Consider the following 18,868-nt stretch of genomic DNA (forward strand, 5'->3'; position numbering starts at 1 on the left):
ACAAGAGCTAAAAACTATACTAAGATAGACATAAAAATCAGAAACAAGTCAGTCACAGACAGGAAACTCCAAGTCTACAGTTGCTCCCAAAGTCTACCGCCTCAATTTGGGGTGATTCATTGTCTATTCAGGTATTCCACAGATGCAGGTACCTCACATTGATTGTGGGGATTTAATCCACTGCTCCTCAGGCTGCATGGAGAAATTTCCCTTTCTCTTTGTTCACACAGCTCCTGGGGTTCAGCTTTGGTTTTGGCCCCACCTCTGCATGTAGGTTGCCGTCAGGCTTCTGTTCCCACCCAGACAGGATGGGGTTAAAGCAGCGGCTGATTAGGGGGCTCTGGCTCACTCATGCCGGGGGGAGGGAGGTGTATGGTAGTTATAATTGGAATGTGAGGCGAGCCTGTGGCGGCAGAGGCCGGTGTGACGTTGCACCAGCCTGAGGCGCATCGTGTGTTCTCCCGGGGAAGTTGTCCCTGGATCACAGAACCCTGGCAGTGGCGGGCTTCACAGGCTCCCGGAGGTGGGGTGGGGGTGGGGAGTGCGTGTGGGTAGTGACCTGTGCTCGCACACAGGATTCTTGGTGGCTGCAGCAGCAGCGTTAGTGTTTCATGCCCGTCTCTGGGGTCCAAGCTGAGAGCCGCAGCTCGCACTCATCTCTGGAGCTGGTTTAGGCGGTGCTCTGCCTTCTTTGGGTAGACGGGGAAGGAATCCCCTCTCCTCATGCACCCTGAAGCAATGGTCTCTTGCCTCTTAGGCAGGTCCAGAGTTTTTCCTGGGCTCCCTCCTGGCTAGCTGTGGTGCACTAGCCCCCTTCAGGCTGTGTTCACGCAGCCAACCCCAGTCCTCTCCTGGGATCTGACCTCTGAATCCTGAGCCTCAGCTCCCAGCCCCCACCTGCCCTGACAGGTGAGCAGAGAAGTCTCTCAGGTTGGTGAGTGCTGGTCAGCACTGATCATCTGTGCAGGAATCTCTCCTCTTTGCCCTCTGTACCCCTTTTGCTGCACTCTCCTTGGTGGCTCCAAAGTTTACCCCACCCACCCCCCGTCTCCGCCAGTGAAGGGGTTTCCTAGTGTGTGGAAACTTTTCCTCCTTCACAGCTCCCTCCCAGAGGTGCAGGTTCCATCCCTATTCTTTTGTCTCTGTTTTCTTCTTTTTTCTTTTGCCCTACCCAGGTACGTGGGGAGTTTCTTGCCTTTTTGGAAGTCTGAGGCCTTCTGCCAGTATTCAGTGAGTGTTCTGTAGGAGTTGTTCCACATGTAGATGTATTTTTTTTTAATTAATTAATTTATTTATGGCTGTGTTGGGTCTTCGGTTCTGTGCGAGGACTTTCTCTAGTTGTGGCAAGCGGGGGCCACTCTTCATCGCGGTGCGCGGGCCTCTCACTATTGCGGCCTCTCTTGTTGCGGAGCACAGGCTCCAGATGCACAAGCTCAGTAATTGTGGCTCACGGGCCCAGCTGCTCCGCGGCATGTGGGATCTTCCCAGACCAGGGCTCGAACCTGTGTCCCCTGCATTGGCAGGCATATTCTCAACCACTGCGCCACCAGGGAAGCCCCTGTAGATGTATTTTTGATGTATTTGTGGGGAGGAAGGTGATCTCCATGTTTAATTCCTCCGCCATCTTGAAGGTCCCCTGTTCCCATCTTTTTCATCAACTTATTTTTATCACCTGAGTGTATTGAAAATGTAAGTATATCATCCACCAAAAGATGTGCAAGATCTGTACACTGAAAACTATGAAACATGGTTGAGAAAACTAAATAAATGTAAATAAATGCAGAAATATACTATGTTCATAGAATGGAAGACAGAATACTGTTAAGATATCAGTTATCCCCAAATTGATCCATAGATTCAATGCAATCCAAATCAAAATTCAGCAAGACCGTTTTTATGGTCCAAATTGATAATAGGATTATAAAATGTATATGGAAATGCAAAGGACCTAGAATATCCAACACAACATTGAAAAAGAAAAACAAAATAGAGAATTTACTTTACCTAAAAAGCTACAATGATCAAGACAGTTTTTTATTAGCATAAAGATAGATTAGTGGAAGAAAACTAGGTCCAGAAACAGACCCAAATATATACAGTCATTCAACTTTCAACAAAAGTGCAAAGTTCATTCCATGAATAAGGACTGTCTTTCCAACAAATAGTGCTGGAACAATTAAATATCTGTATGTTAAACGATGGAATTCAGTCTATATTTCATACAATATATAAAAATAAGCTCAAAATTGGTCACAGACCAAAATGTAAACCTTAAAACTATAAATCTTGTAGAAGAAAACATAGGAGAAAATCTTTGAAACTTTGGGTTGATCAAAACTTTTTTAGAACAGCAAAAGTATAATACATTTTTTAAATTGATGTTAGATTTTGTCAAATTAAGAACTTCTACTCTTCAAAAGACACTGTTAAGAGAATGAAAAGACATGTCGCAAAATGGGAGAAAGCATTTGTAAATTAGATATCTGATAAAGGATTTGAATCGGAATATAAAAATAACTTTCTCAAAACTCAATAAGAAAACAACCCATTTTTTGAAAGTTGCCAAAAGGTTTGAACAGACCAATGAAAATATTCAAATGGCAAATAAGCCCATGAAAAATGCTCAACATCATTAGTCATTAGGAAAATGCAAATTAAAACCACAATGAGATACCAGTACATACTTAATTAAAATGGCTAAAATTAAAAGGACTGACTACACCAAGTGTTGGTGAGAAGCAACTGAAGCTCTCTTACTCTTCTGGTGGGAATTTAAAATGGCACAACCACTTTGGAAAAACAGCTTGGCGGTTTCTTAGACTTAAGTAGATACCTACCATAAGACCCAGTCATTTGACTTCCAGGAATCATAGATCTAAATTTCTTGGAATTTATCCAAAGGAAATGATAGCATTTTTACGTAAAAGGAGAGGAACTGTACATGAATGTACATAACAGCTTTATTTGTAACAGCTTAAAACTGGAAACAATTCAAATGTAAATGCATAGGTGGTAGAATAAAGAAATTGTGGTGTATGTGTATCATGGAATACCACTCATCAATAAAAAGGTAAGAAGAATTTATATAACGCAACATGGAATAAGCTCAAAATAATTCTGTTAAAGGTACACCCTCTATGACTTCATTTTTATAAAATTCTAGGACATTCTAACTAATCTATAATGTCAAAAGATATCAGTTCTTACTTACAGGTGGAAGAGAGGCACATGGAGCACCAGAAGGGAGATATGACCAATGAACAGGAAAACTTTTGGGGGTGATGGTTCATTATCGCAATTGTAGTAATGGTTTCACAAGTGCATACACATGCCATTTATTTTAAGTCAATTATACCCCAATTAAGCTATAAAAAGAAAGACTGCAAGATCTCAATTTACCTCCCATGTACCCTTTCTCAAGAAGCTACTAAAAAAAAAAAAGCTACTATAGGGTGTGGTCCACAAAAATAAGGGACTAAACAAAAAGAGAAGAAGACAGGGGATCCAAGATAAAGGGAATTCAATGCAGGGGAAAGAAAAGGGAATCCCAGGATAATGAGGAAAGGCTATCTCAGTAGTACAACTATTCAGGAAATTTGGAGAGCAACCAGTTCAGATATGACCAGGTAAGAAGGCTCCTGGAGAGATTTCTTCAAAAAAATGAAACTGATAGAATGTCCAGTAAGTCCTAATATGTTGAAAGGGGATTTAGTCAAACTGAGAAGAGTCTGGGGATAACTTATAGTAGACATATAGAGAACTCAGCATATGAGGAAATAAGAAAATAACTCCAGGGAAAACAAAATACTGTGCAAGAAAGTAATATCTTCTACATGGCTCTGTTCTAAATTGTGTTCCATCCAAAGCTACCATCATGAAAATGTCAACAATGCATATTGATCTAGCTAAAATTATTGTATAATTATATGGGGAGGATGGGCGTATAAGAAGTACATGTGTGAGGTAGTAGTAAGCCAGTACAAGAATAAAATCATCATATTCATGGTAGGAAAAAATAGATAATTTCTAAAATAGAAAAAAATCAAGGGAAGTGTCCAAGATGGCAAAGTAGGAAGACCCTGAGCGACCTCCTCCCATGAGGGCACCAAAATTACAACGATTACAAAGCAACTCTCAATGAGAACAACCTGAAGACTAGCAAAAAGATCTTTTACAACTAAAGGTACAAAGAAGGAATCATAACAAAATGGGTGGAAGGTGCAGAGACACTGTATAGTCAAGACATATACACCCAGGTGAGCAACCCACAAAAAGGAAGATAATTACAATTGCTGAGGTTCTCCCCAAGGAGCAAGGGGATAAAAAGCACATCCCAACAAACAAAAGTCCAGGACCAGACAGCTTCACAGGTGAATTCTACCAAACAGTTAGAGAAGAGTTAACACTTATCCTTCTCAAAGTATTCCAAAACATTGCAGAGGAAAGAATGCTTCTAAACTCATTCTATGAGGCTAGCATCACCCTAATACCAAAACCAGACAAAGATATCAACAACAGAAAATTATAGGCCAGTGTCACTGATGAACATAGATGCAAAAATCCTCAACAAAATATTAGCAAACCAAATCCAACAATACATTAAAAGGATCATACACCATGATTAAGTGGGATTTATCCCAGGGATGCAATATCCACAATCAATCAATGTGATACACCACATTAGTAAATTGAAGAATAACAATCGTATGATCATCTCATTAGATGCAGAAAAAGCATCTGACAGGATTCAACATCAATTTATGATAAAAACTCTCAACAAAGGGAGTATAAAGGGGACATACTTCAACATAATAAAGGCCATATATGACAAACCCACAGGAACATCATACTCAACAGTCAAAAGCTGAAAACATTTCCTTTAAAATCAGGAACAAGACAAGAATTCCCACTCTCACCACTTTTACTCAACATAGTATTGGAAGTCTTAGCCCCAGCAATCAGACAAAAACGAAAAAGAAAGAAAGGTTGTCCAAATTGAAAAGGAAGAAGTAAAATTGTCAGTTTGCAGATGACATGATACCATACATAGAAAATCCTACAGACCACCAAAAACCTACTAGAACCCATCAATGAATTTGGTAAAGTTGTAGGATAAAAAAATCAATATACAGAAATCTGTCGTGTATCTATACACTAACAACAAACTATCATAAAGAAAAATTAAGAAAACATTCCCATTTACAATCACAACAAAAAAATAAAATTCCTGGAAATTAATCTAACTAAGGAGGTAAAAAACTTGTACTTAGAAAACTATAAGACATTGATGAAAGAAATTAAAGATGACAAAAACACATGGATAGCATGCTCGTGGAGGAATTAATATTGTTAAAATGACCATACTACAACAAGGCAATCTACAGATTCAATATAATCCCTATCAAAACACCAATGACATTTTTCACAGAACCAGAACAAATAATTCTAAAATGTGTATGGAAACACAGAAGACCCCAAATAGCCAAAATAATCTTAAGAAAGAAGAACAAAACTGGAGGTAACACGGTCCCTGATTTCAAACTATACTACAAAGCTACAGTAATCAAAATATTATGGTACTGGCACAAAAACAAACACATAGATCAATGGAACAGAATAGAGGGCCAAGAAATAAACCTACACTTATATAGGCAATTAGTCTGTGATAAAGGAAGCAAGAATATTCAGTGGGCAAAAGACAGCCTCTTCAAGAAATGGTTTTGGCTATAATTAGAAAAGATACATACCCCACAATGTTCACAGCAGAGCTATTTACAATAGCCAAGACATGGAAGCAATCGACAGATGATGGATAAAGAAAATGTGGTATACACACACACACACACACACACACACACACACACACACACACTGGAATACTACTCAACCATAAAGAAGAATGAAATAATGCCATTTGTAGCAACATGGATGGACCTAGAGATGATCATACTAAGTGAAGTAAGTCAAAAGGGCAAATGCCATGTGATACCACTTACATGTGGAATCTAAAATATGACAGGGCTTCCCTGGTGGCGCAGTGGTTGAGAGTCTGCCTGCTAATGCGGGGGACATGGGTTCGAGCCCTGGTCTGGGAGGATCCCACATGCCGCGGAGCAACTGGGCCCGTGAGCCACAATTACTGAGCCTGCGCGTCTGGAGCCTGTGCTCCGCAACAAGAGAGGCCGCGATAGTGAGAGGCCCGCACACCGTGATGAAGAGTGGCCCCCGCTTGCCACAACTGGAGGAAGCCCTCGCACAGAAACGAAGACCCAACACAGCCAAAAATAAATAAATAAATAAATTAATTAAAAAAAAATATGACACAAATGAACTTATTTACGAAACAGAAACAGACTCACAGACATAGAGAACAGACTTGTGGTTGCCAAGGGGAAGGTGGGGTGGAGGAAGGATGGGTTGGGAGTTTATATAATATCTTTGTATGGTGAGAAATGACAACTAGACTTATCATGATGATCATTTTGAAATGTATTGAAATATTGAATCACTATGTTGTATACCAGGAACTAACATAGTGTTGTAAGTCAATTATACTTCAAAATAACAAACAATGAAAAAGAGATCAGATGTGTAGTTACCAGAGACAGGCTTTGGGGCGTGGGGAGAGGGAATTGGATAAAAGCAGCCAAAAGTACCAATTTCCAGTTATAAGATAAATAAGTACTAGGGATGTAATGTACAACATGACATATATAATGAACTCTGCTGTAGCTATATATGAACGTTGTTAAGAGAGTAAATCCTAAGAGTTTCAGTCACAATGTTTTTCTATTTCTTTACTGTTGTATCCATATGAGATGATGGATGTTCACTAAACTTATTGTGATAATCATTTCATGATGTATGTAAGTCTAAGTACTATGTTGTACACCTTAAACTTGTTCAGTGATGTATGTCAATTATATCTCAATAAAACTGGAAGAAAAAATAAAATAAACATAACACAGATCTTGCCACAGAACAGAGCCTGATAAAGTCAGAGAGGTAATTTTCAATGAATAAAGTGCCTATGAAAACTGAAAAAAAAAGAAAAAGATGGGAATTCCTTGGTGGTCCAGTGGTTAGGACTCTGCGCTTTCACTGCTGAGGGCCCGGGTTCAATCCCTGGTCAGGGAACTAAGACCCCACAGATGGCGTGGCCAAAAAAAAAGAAAAAAATGAAATCAAAAAGTAGCAACATATTTGATATGTAGACCTAAGTACAGAAGGAACAGATGAAAGAATTGGAAATGGTTGATCCTGATGAGGGAGGTGCAAGAAATGGGGAATGGGTGGGCCAGGAATTGCTAATGTAAGTAACAAGTCTCATGGAACCATTTTACGCAAAACTCTGCATTTACATAATTTTGATAGAATTAAGAACCAAATTAATAGATATGATGTAATGAAAAATACATCATTTAGGATAGTGGTCATGGTTACACAACAATGTGAATATGCTTAATGCCACTAAATTGTACACTCAGAAATGGTTAAAGTGGTAAATTTTATGTTATGTATATGTTATCACAATAAAAAACCTCATTTATTATTTAAAAAAGTGAATAATGTGCAAGAAGCTTCAGTGAATGATGAGTGACAAAGACCAGATGGGACAAGAGGTGGAATAGGGCATGGAGTGGGGTGGAAGAAGTTTTGAAGGTTTAGGACAGAGAGAAGTTGGGTCGGGGAAGGAGATGCACAGTGGAATGGGAAAAGGCTATGATTAAGGATGGATTAAATATTCCATAGTGGGTACAAACTAGGATTTCATGAATCTGAAGTATGTTGAGTTTAGTTAGCTGAAAATTTATGATTTGTATCTTACAGATTTAACAGATTTGCTAACACTTCTTCCTTTCATTGAATAAAATAGTTTTCTGGTGAGTGGGAAGACCATTTAGAAGGAATTAGATTCATCTTCTTTCTCTATTTGACAATGTTACACACCCACTGCTAAAGTTTGCTTCTCTCCACTCTAATTCTCTGAGCTGGACAGACACTTAGTGGAGGCATTCTTTCTTCAAATGTGTGACCCTTTTTGGTGAAGCTGCTTTTTCTTGTCAAGCACTTTTGTAGGAATAGTCTACCTCTTCTTATTTTATGTTAATTTGACTTAAATATCAAAAGGCAACACCAGGACTTCCCTGGTGGCGCAGTGGTTAAGAATCCGCCTGCCAATGCAGGGGACACGGGTTCGAGCCCTGGTCCAGGAAGATCCCACATGGCGCGGAGCAACTAAGCCCGTGTGCCACAACTACCGAGCCTTTGCTCTAGAGCCTGCGAGCCACAACTACTGAGCCCGTGTGCCACAGCTACTGAAGCCCGCGCGCCTAGAGCCTGTGCTCCACAGCAAGAGAAGCCACCGCAATAAGAAGCCCATACACCGCAACGAAGAGTAGCCCCTGCTCACCGCAACTAGAGAAAGCCCGTGCGCAGCAGCAAAGACCCAACACAGCTAAAAATAAATAAATTAATTAATTCAAAAAAAAAAAAAAAAAGGCAACACCAGATTTGGGGGAGGGGGGATATGGGGTCTTCACTGTCCCATGCACAATTACCTACATCTGACAAGTCCAACCGTGAAGATCTGGTGTGTTTCCCATCTCCTCAGAGTAATCTTTCTTGACCAAGCCAGGCTGGAGGGAGGGTTCATTCTGCCCCACTTGTCTCATGCATATTATTTTACAATCTAGAATGTTCTCTTGGTTCTTCTAATGCACTCTTTTTTCAGTATTTAGTTAACCCACATTTTTTCAAGCACCTACTATGTTGAACTATATTAAGTAACTACAAAGATAGCTGTGGGGGAGAAGATAGCTGTAGAAAGCATTACAGTTCAGAGTGAAAGTACTGGAAAGTCCAGAAAAAGGGGTGATTAACTCCTTCAAGGAAGGAATACCAAAGGAGGGTCAGGGTAGAGAGTCTTGAGCTGATTCTTGAAGGATGAATATGAGGGTTTTTTAAATAATATAATCTTTTATCATCTATTCAATTATAAGCAATTCAAGACAGGCACCATGCCTTAGACTTTTCAGTTTCCCTTACAATCGTTAGCCTTGCATGGAGTAAATATTCAATATGTATTAGTGAACTGATTAATAAATTCATATAGATGGACAGAGGCCTAGACTCCTCAGCTTAGAAATTCCATTTTCACTGAGAAATTGCCACATTAAGCTTTGCAAATTTGTGTTCTGTAACCCACATTGAGATAGTCTAATGTGATTATTAACCTTTTTTGAGGATATGATGGCTATGTTGCCAAAATAAAAATGGGAGCATCTTAGGCAACATGGAGGTAACAGCTGCCCTTCTGTTATGTAAAAGTGCTAATCTTGCTTCCTTTAAGCATTTTCAATTTGGGGACAGAAAGCATTCATTTTAATGTGGATGTGGTCATATGTCCCTATGATGTGAAATATTCCAGGTTCACCTTTCAAATTGAAAGTCCACAGTGACCCGATGGGACAGGTTATCATTGCTAAAAATAACTTATGGGTGTCCATCTGCTGTATCCTCACTGCCATGCCTCAACTGGGAACTCCATGAGTTTAATATTATATGATTGTAGTAGCATCAGATACTATGAAATTCAATGAAAGGAAGAAGTGTTAGCAAATCTGTTAAATCTGTAAGATACAAATCATAAGTTCTGCTTCCTTGTGTGGGTGTCTGCCTCATACACCTACTTCTTGTTTTTAACTCCAAGTGTTTCATGAATCGAGATGGAGAGGAAGAAATACAGGGATTGAGGGTGTTTCACGTTTAAATGGTAGCGCCACACCCCTAAGGGACCCCAGGTGGTGAGTAGGAAAGAAGTTTCTGACCTTTGGTGTAAAAACCAGGTTGATACTGGTTACTTCATTCTACTTTAACATGGAGATATGGGGAATCATATATAAATTATTAGCAATGGTTTGTCCCAGATGAAGTGGGTTCTGGGAAACTAACACAACATAAATAACATCTGAAATATGGAACTGGCAGAGACCACTTTGATTTCATTCAGTATTTTTTTCAGCATTGTTACCAATTTTATTTAGGAATTGAAGCAGACAAATTTCTTCCCTGGGCATTTAAGGGCTTACTGAATTGCGATTTTAAATTACCAAATCTATCTGGCTTTTACCTACTCGAACCAGTTCAAAGTAATGTTTTTCCCTTGCTACTCTCAAGGTATGCAAATATACTAAGCACAAACTAATTCTCCAGGTTTGTTCTTCCCACAGATATTTTGAGTTCTCACTCTTCATACAAGAGAGAAACAAGTCCAATAAACAAAATTGGCATGCTTGTCAAAAAGTGGTTATTCAGGCAGGACAAGTATGCTTGTCAGATGGAGATGTTGTGAATGTCCGTTGAGAGAGATGATTCCAAAGCGCTTCCCAGCATCTGTGCCTGGTCATTAAGAAGAGATTCATTCCCAGGCCCTCTCAATCTGGCAGCAAAATCTCTTTCCCAGGTGATTTCTCAGCCTGGTCCTCAAGTGTGGCTGCTCAGAGGGTGGGACCCATAACTTTCAGAGGAAATCTCCACATTGAATGCTGAGTTTCCACAATCACTTTCAAGATCCGAAGTAGCAAGTGACAAAGTGCATCCTGTTGACATATGATGTAGGCATATTTACGTAGAGCTCTATTAGACCCACAGTTTGCCAGCCCAGGCATTTTTCTCTCTGAAAATTTCCAGAGGAAGTGGGCAGGGGTGGGCACAGTAGGGTAGAAGCACACAGAGATTCATGTGGCTCCAGATGTGATGAGAGGGATGCCAGAAAATATGATTAAAACTTGGAATTCTATAGACACTGGGGGCTGCAGAAAGTGGGGAAAGTAGGTTTTTATTTTACTGCTTGCAGAAATGACAAGAATATAGCCCTTCCAAAGATGTTTCTCTTTGGCCAGAAGTTAGGCAGATACAAAATTATTCAGGAAACATTGATGGATATACAAATGAGTGATACAGGTGTATGTATCAGCTAGGATGCTTCTGACTGGAAATGATAGAAAACCTGCTTCAAACAGGCTTAAGTGATCAAAGAGACCTACTAGTTCACTGAACTAAAATGTCGAGAAACAGGGCTGTTTTAAGGCTTGATCCAGAGGCTGACCCATGTTACCAAGGCCTCGGTTTCTTTCCAGTTCTCAGAGCTGCTTTCCACTTCATCTTGAGGTGACTCCTCCTATGGTCCCAAGATGGTTGCCACCAGATTCCAGGGCGGCAGGCTTTTGTCCACATCCAGCAGAAAAGAAAGAGTGATTTTGTCACACCATTCCCGTAAATGTCCTGAGAACAGTGCTTATTGAACCCCACCTGAAGCAATCACTGTGACCAGGAGATGAAATGCATTATCTTAATTAACCTCTAGGTTACATGTCAACCACAAGGGTAGGAAAATATTTCGATTTATCAAAAAACATGTGTTTGGGGATGTTGGGTGCAAAAGATGAGGGGACATCTGACTCTGCCAGAGGAAGGAATGGTGTGGGTGGGAAAGAAGAGGTTGGGGAATGCTTCACAGAAAAGGAGATGCCAGCTGGGACCAGAATATGAAGAAACTTGAATGTCATGCTAAGAGTCTGGACCTTCAAACTGTGAGGAAAGACATTGTTAAAGCAAATCCATAGCATAAGCCAAATGGACTTAGTGTCAAGACATAATTTTCAAAAAGTTAAAACATGACTCATATAAATCTAGGATGGGTACACGTCAAAGATTTCATTCAGCTCATTAATTAATAAGGAATCTGATAAGAGTGTGAAGCTGGTTTGAAGAGCATCTCAGGGACAAGGGTTTATATCACTCATCAGGAAAGTCACTTTTTTTTAAAAAGGGGGTTAGAATAACATTACTAAATTAAAGACAAAACTGGTTAATATGCTTCAGAGCAATGAAATCATAACCTTTGGGGATATCTTTTCTACCTGAAAGAAATTACTCACACTTCTGTTGGACAGGATACAGGTCTACAAGTTAATAGCTAACTGCATGAAGTCTGAGTCTTTAGTAGTAGCTAGAGAAGTAAAATAACAGTACAACTTCCTAGATGCACAGAATGAAATAATCCTTAGATGGGCCTGTTAAACCATGCTCTAGTAGGACATTAAAAAGACAGACAATCTTCTTGGGTTTATTTCTAAGTTCTGAATAATTTTTGTTATTATCTAATACCACCAGGGCAATCTATTTAAGGCAAGTTTGTTGTGTGTGTGTGTTTTTTTTAACGGACTTGAGCCTTATAGTACCTACACGTCAGTAAAAACTGCTAATTGTAATCAATTGTAACATAGTCTTTAAAGGGAGCTTGAGGAGACCTGCTCAAAGAAAGAGACATTTTGACTGATTCCTTGAGTGGGAAGTAGTTGAAATTAGACACGCTCCACTAGGAGGAGAGGTGTCCTGCTACCGTCAGACTAGAGAAGAGTCAAGTAAGAGAAGCCGGCAGAAATGAGAAGGCCTAGGGACCTGCAGTGCCCACAGAGACCATTGTTCCAGGGATTATTTAGAAAGCAGCTGGAGTGGAAATCAGGGGCGTTTCAACACTGCCAATCAAGGAGGCATCAAATCTGAAACCATCCTACACTGTGATAGTCCTACTTCCTGGCCCCTCTCTTGCCCATGAAATGTTTTGGTTAAAAGGGAAAAACATTCTATACACTCAATAATTAAGTAAGGCCAAGCTAAGCCATGTTTAGCTCCACATTTTTGGATAACAGATTTATTAATGGGCTGGTTGAGAGAATTGAACCATTTGATGTTTGAGAAAATTGGAAATGTTTAAAATAAATACTTGGCATCCTTTCTCTGACTGCTGTGATATGTTCATTTATTCTTAGGGGTAAAACGTCCACATGGAAGATTAACTTGATAGAAATTGGTTAGCAGATGTTCACTAAAAACACAGTACGAAATATTAAAAGGCGAATATCCATTTTCACAAAATGGAAAAAGCAGCTCACCAGTGCAAAGACAATTTTTTGTTTATTGTTTGAGTCTTAGGTGTAATAGTTATCATGCCATAGAGAATATACGCCACTAGGGTTGCCACATTTAGCAAATAAAAACACAATATGCCCAGTTAAATTTTATGTATATATATTTTTAAAATTAATTTATCTGTTTTTGGCTGCATTGGGTCTTCATGGCTGCGCGTGGGCTTTCTCTAGTTGCGGTGAGTGGGTGATACTCTTCGTTGTGGTGCACGGGCTTAGCATTGCGGTAGCTTCTCTTATTGCAATGCACAGGCTCTAACCGTGCAGGCTTCAGTAGTTGCATCACGCGGGCTCAGTAGTTGTGGTTTGCAGGCCCTAGAGCGCAGGCTCAGTAGTTGTGGCACATGGGCTTAGTTGCTCTGCGGCATGTGGGATCTTCCCAGACCAGGGATCGAACCCGTGTCCCCTGCATTGTCAGGCAGATCCTTAACCACTGCACCACCAGGGAAGTCGTGCCCAGTTAAATTTGAATGTCAGAAAATCAATGAATAATATTTTAGTGTAGGTAGGTTCCATGCAATATCTGGGACATACTTGTAGTAGGCAGAAAAATGATCCAAAAAGGTGTCCACATTTTAATTTCTGAACAGTTTATCTTATGTGTCTAAAGGGACTTTTCATGTGTGATTAAATTAGATTCTTCAAGAGGTTTAAAAAAAAATTAGATTCTTCAGATGGAAGATTATCCTGGATTATCTGAGTAGACCCAGTGCAATCATAAGGGTCCTGATAAGAAAGGCAGAAGGATCAGAAACAGAGAGAGATTAGAAGATGCTACAATGCTGGCTTTGAAGACGGAAGAAGGGTTCACAAGCCAAAGAATTGCCAGTGGCCTCTAGAAGTTGTAATAGGTAAGGAAACAGATTCTCCTTTAGAGACTTCAGAAGGAACACAGCCCTGCTGACACCTTGATTTTAGCCCAGTGAGACCCAGTGGGATTTCTGGCATATAGAACTGTAAGATAGTAAATTTGCGTTGCCTTAAGCCACTAAGTTTGTGGTAGTTTGTTACAGGAGCAATAGCAAACATACAGAACTTACACTAAAAATCATTTGTTGTTTATCTGACATTCAAACTTAATTTAATTTTCCTGTATTTTATCTGGCAACCCGCTTAAAAGCATGAAGCAGTGGGACTTGGTAGAAAACATACTCACATAGGAAGTAGATGACTACTTTACCTTCAGGCCTGACTCCTCAGGTGGAAAATGAGGGGCTTGACCGGGATGTTCACTATGGTTCCCTTGTCATCCATGATCCCATTAAAGAAACATTACTTGCCAAAACAAAATAAAACAAACAGATGAATTTTAAAATGCTTATAGTTCAGGACAGTTGTCTTCATTTGCTGAGTGTATTTGTGTGTTTGTGTTCTAACTTTTCAGTAGTTCTCCTTTAAGTACTCACCCCAATCTGGTGAGTTTGTTGATGACAGGGCATGGCCCTGCCACAGTACTGAGTTCTCATGCTTCTTTCCCTCCTCGCTGCAGGCCTCTTCACACCTTCTCCTAACTCAAATCTTATGACAGGCAATGCTAGTTGGCTACTGTATCAGTATCCTAAGGCTGCTGTAACAAATTACTGTACACTTAGTTGCTTAAAACAACACAAATTTATCTTACAGTTCTGAAGGTCAAGATTTCAAAGTAAGTTTCACTGGGTTAAAATCAAAGTCACAGTCACACAAAGTCACACAAAATGCAGGGCTGCATTCCTTCTGGAGGCTCTAGAGGATCCATCTCCTTGCCTTTTCCAACTTCTAGATGTGCCTACTTTCCTTGGCTCATGGCCCCACACCACTTCGACTCCTACTGCCATCATCACATCTCCTTGCCTGACCCTGTCCCTTCTGCCATCCTCTTTTAAGGACCCTTGTGATTGCCTTAGGTCCACCCAGATAATCCAGGGTAATCTCCTCATCTGAAGAGCTTTAAGTGAATCGCATATGCAAAAAGTCCTTTTTTCCATGCAACATAACTTAATCACAGATTCAATAATTAGGACAGGGACATCTTTGGGGAGCCATTATTCTGCCTACCACACCTACCCAATACCTAGTCTTCCCTTCTTTCTTTTTAACACTTTGTTCAGGGTGACAAGAGGATTGGTCGAAAATTTTTATTTACAAAGTTCCCTTGAAGCTGCATGTGGTCATGTGACATGTCTGGCCAATGAGATGTCGGTAGAAGTCTACTGGCCAATGAGAAGTAGAACTCTGGCTTCCAAGAAAGCTACTGTTTTCCTGATTAAAAGAGGCAGACTCAGCTGTCATATACCATTTTCCCTCTTCCATTAACTCTATATCCTGTATAAAAAAATTAATCTGATACCCAGAAGGGCAGCCACTCTATTGACAGAATGAGAATGAAAATCACACATGAAAGATGGTAAAGAAAAAACAGTCAAAGGATCTGAGATCCCTGACGGCATTGTGGAAATGTCTCATTAGCCCAAGTCTGCCAGTCCCCAGGCTTGTTGGCTAAGAAAAAGAAATCCTTAATTGTTGGCACCAGCGTAATCTGTTCATACAACTGATTCACAACTGATGCAACTGAGACACGGGTTCTGTCTAAATCCTCTCTACTCGAGGTGTGCTCCCTGAACCAGCAGCAAGGATGTCACCTGGCAGTGTGTTAAAATGCAGAATCTACGGCCTTTCCCCAGGTCAGCTGAACCAGAATCTGCATTTTAACAAGAAAAGTATGCACTTTCATTTGCTGGGGTTGATCTAGAGGCACTTCAGAATTGGAGGAGCGGGCTTCCCTGGAGGCACAGAGGTTGAGAATCTGCCTGCCAATGCAGGGGACACGGGTTGGAGCCCTGGTCTGGGAAGATCCCACATGCCGCGGAGCAACTCGGCCCGTGAGCCACAATTACTGAGCCTGCGCGTCTGGAGCCTGTGCTCCGCAACAAGAGAGGCCGCGATAGTGAGAGGCCCGCGCACCGCGATGAAGAGTGGCCCCCGCTTGCCGCAAGTGGAGAGAGCCCTCGCACAGAAACGAAGACTCAACACAGCCACAAATGAATGAATGAATAAATAAATAAATAAATAAATAAATAAATAAATAAATAAATAAAAACTGAGTGAACAAGATTCTGTACTCTCTTCTGGGGGCTTACTTTATTAAAAAAAAAAAAAAAAGAATTGGAGGATCACTGCTCTGGAGCTCACAGAGGTCAGGGAAGGACATTTTCCTTAGTTCTTCTCTCCTAGGCTGAAAGATATGGTCTGTCTGGAAACAGTGTTACCCTTGGGATTTACTGGGATAAATTTCAAACACTGGGAGGTGGGAGCAAAACTGTATATGTACAATCATTAAGTATGTTTCTCACTGCCCCCCCCCACACCCATTACCCTGATTTAGTTCTTTTCTTGTTCCTGCTTAAAAAGTTGTATTTCATTGCTAGTCAGCCTAAGACCTCACATCTATTTTATTCAATCAAGACTAAATTGATAAGGAGTTGAAAACTGGGTGAAATCAGGAAAAGGAGGACACTTACCTCCTCTTTTAAAAACTCTTTGTGGTTTGTAAAGACACCTGAAACGTCTTTGGTGTGATCCACCGCCCAGATGAAGAAAGTGCAGTACATATATGAATTCACAGAGAGGGAGAGCCAAAGTGCCTTTCAGCACACTGCACTTCTCATTTCTATTAAATCTCTGAATTTATACATTTAATTGTAGGCTAATTTATACATTTAATACAAACTATAAATTGTAGGCTAATTGTAGGCAATGATTTCTATCAGAGTATTACAAAGAAACATGAAGGATAAAGCACAGCCACCAAGTTTCCTGGAGAATGGAGGGAAAACATCAAGGGAGCAGATCTTCTGATTAAATTTGCCCTCTTGAAAACTGTTTTAGGAGGTTTTGTGTTTTTTTTTTTTAATTTTAATTAAATTTTGAATAGGTAAATCCAAAAGGTACAGAAGAGTACACAGTGAAAAAAATCTCCCCCTCATTAATCCCTCCCTCCATCTGCCAAATTTCTCTCCCTCAAGGCAACCACTGCGACCAGTTTTTTGGGAATCCTACCACATGGGAACTTTGCATGTTGGAAGATGCTAAAAAATGCAGCTGAAAATCAAGTGTGTAGTGTAGATTGCTCTGAACTGCGCTTGAGGGCATACATTAAAATTAACCTTTCTCATCATCCAATTGCTTTCTGTTAAGATCTTATGCTCACATTTAATTTTCTATATCATAGATGTCTGTCAAGTAAAGATCAAGAGTCTTGCCACCTACTCATCCCAGAGGAGTAAGGAGATTGTGCTTACAAAACACTGAGCAAGGCTCAGAATAAACATAAGTGGTTGTTATAGCTGTAGCTCCCTTCTATATAATTTGCATTTTATAACTCACTCCTCACCCCCAAGCCTACCACATACTTTTCCCCCACTGCAGCACCTCTTAAGGGTGAGAAGTTAATAAGAAAGGGTAATTGATATAAGGCAAGATTAAGGAGAATGCTTTGAGGAGTTTTGATTTGTTTGCCTAAAGCTTCCCAACTCATTGTTCTTCAAGGAACCTGGAATTTTTTCAAAAAGAGAGACACATAATTGAATAAGTTCACAGTTGTGTGACTTTAATAATTCAAATAATTTGAGAATATTTTCCTTTCTTTTTTAAAAAATAGGATCATATTTTACATACTTCCTTCTTTCATGTAGTAATATGTTATGGGCATCACTGTTCTGAACATGTTTAATCATGTATAGCATGAGTATTTGAAAATAAGAATAGCTATTGTGTTTAAAGATGCATGTACAGAGACTTGGTTCACAGGTATACAGTCAAATCAATACATGTTTTTGGGGAACTTCCATGTACTAAAAACAAAATAGACATTGCATAGACACCTAAGATGTTTTCCCTGCCCATTACAAAACATTCAGTGATAAGCGTGAAATTGAAAGATTCAGAGAGAGTTCTCTGGGACCTGAGAAATGCAGGTGGTTGCTTAAATTGCAGTGTTTTGAGAAGACTTCTTGACTTTGTTCTAGATCATTTTGAGTACTGATTACACTCTAGTGAATTGATTAACAAATAGGTAGACTTTTTTAAGAAATAAAAACCCCTGTACAAAGATGCTAAGAAAAAATACAAAACTAACTCTGGCAAGGGATATAAAAATCATAAGCAACTGAAATAGATAGAAATTAATAGACTTTATTTTCTTTTTAAATCCAAGGCCTTTAATTATAGCACTGTTGGACAGAATACTGAATGGTGATTTAAATCATCTGATCAGCCAATGTATAAAACAATAATTGCCATGTACATTCCAAATTAAAGGGCATAGCGCATAAAGATGGTATTAAGAGTTTATAGTTCCTTCTCCTTAATCTTGTACTATAGCTAACCTCCCAGACCCAAGACATTTCTAGCAATTAATGATTGGTTGAGGTTAATAGTTCTGACGAAGGCTTAGCTCATTGATCTTCCTCAGATGGTAATTAACCTCTAGAATCTGGCCATTAACCTCCAGAAACCACTAAGTAGGGTGCAAAAAAGGATTTCACCAGTATCATTTAAAAGGCTGTATAATTGTTTCATATATATATTTTTTAATGTAAGAAGATGTCTCTCATATTGTATATGTATGTGCATAGTAGTTTAAAGTTTCTTTAGGTTTTTATTTCTAGAATGTTCTTCCAATACAAAAGAATAATTTGACATAAATATGCTATGTATGTAGGGGAAACTATTACTAATATCTGGCATCCTAAAATGTTTTAATTGGCCCAAAGAAAAGGGGGTATAAAATTCACTTTAAAGATGGGAGTGTTTGTTTTTGTCCTCAATACTTTGGATGAATTTATTAAAAGTCATAATGAGAGTGAAAATTGGACTGTAGGTGAATGTCCACTTGA

This window comes from Balaenoptera ricei, chromosome 6, assembly GCF_028023285.1.
Source record: "Balaenoptera ricei isolate mBalRic1 chromosome 6, mBalRic1.hap2, whole genome shotgun sequence".
NCBI classification, from domain to species: domain Eukaryota; kingdom Metazoa; phylum Chordata; class Mammalia; order Artiodactyla; family Balaenopteridae; genus Balaenoptera; species Balaenoptera ricei.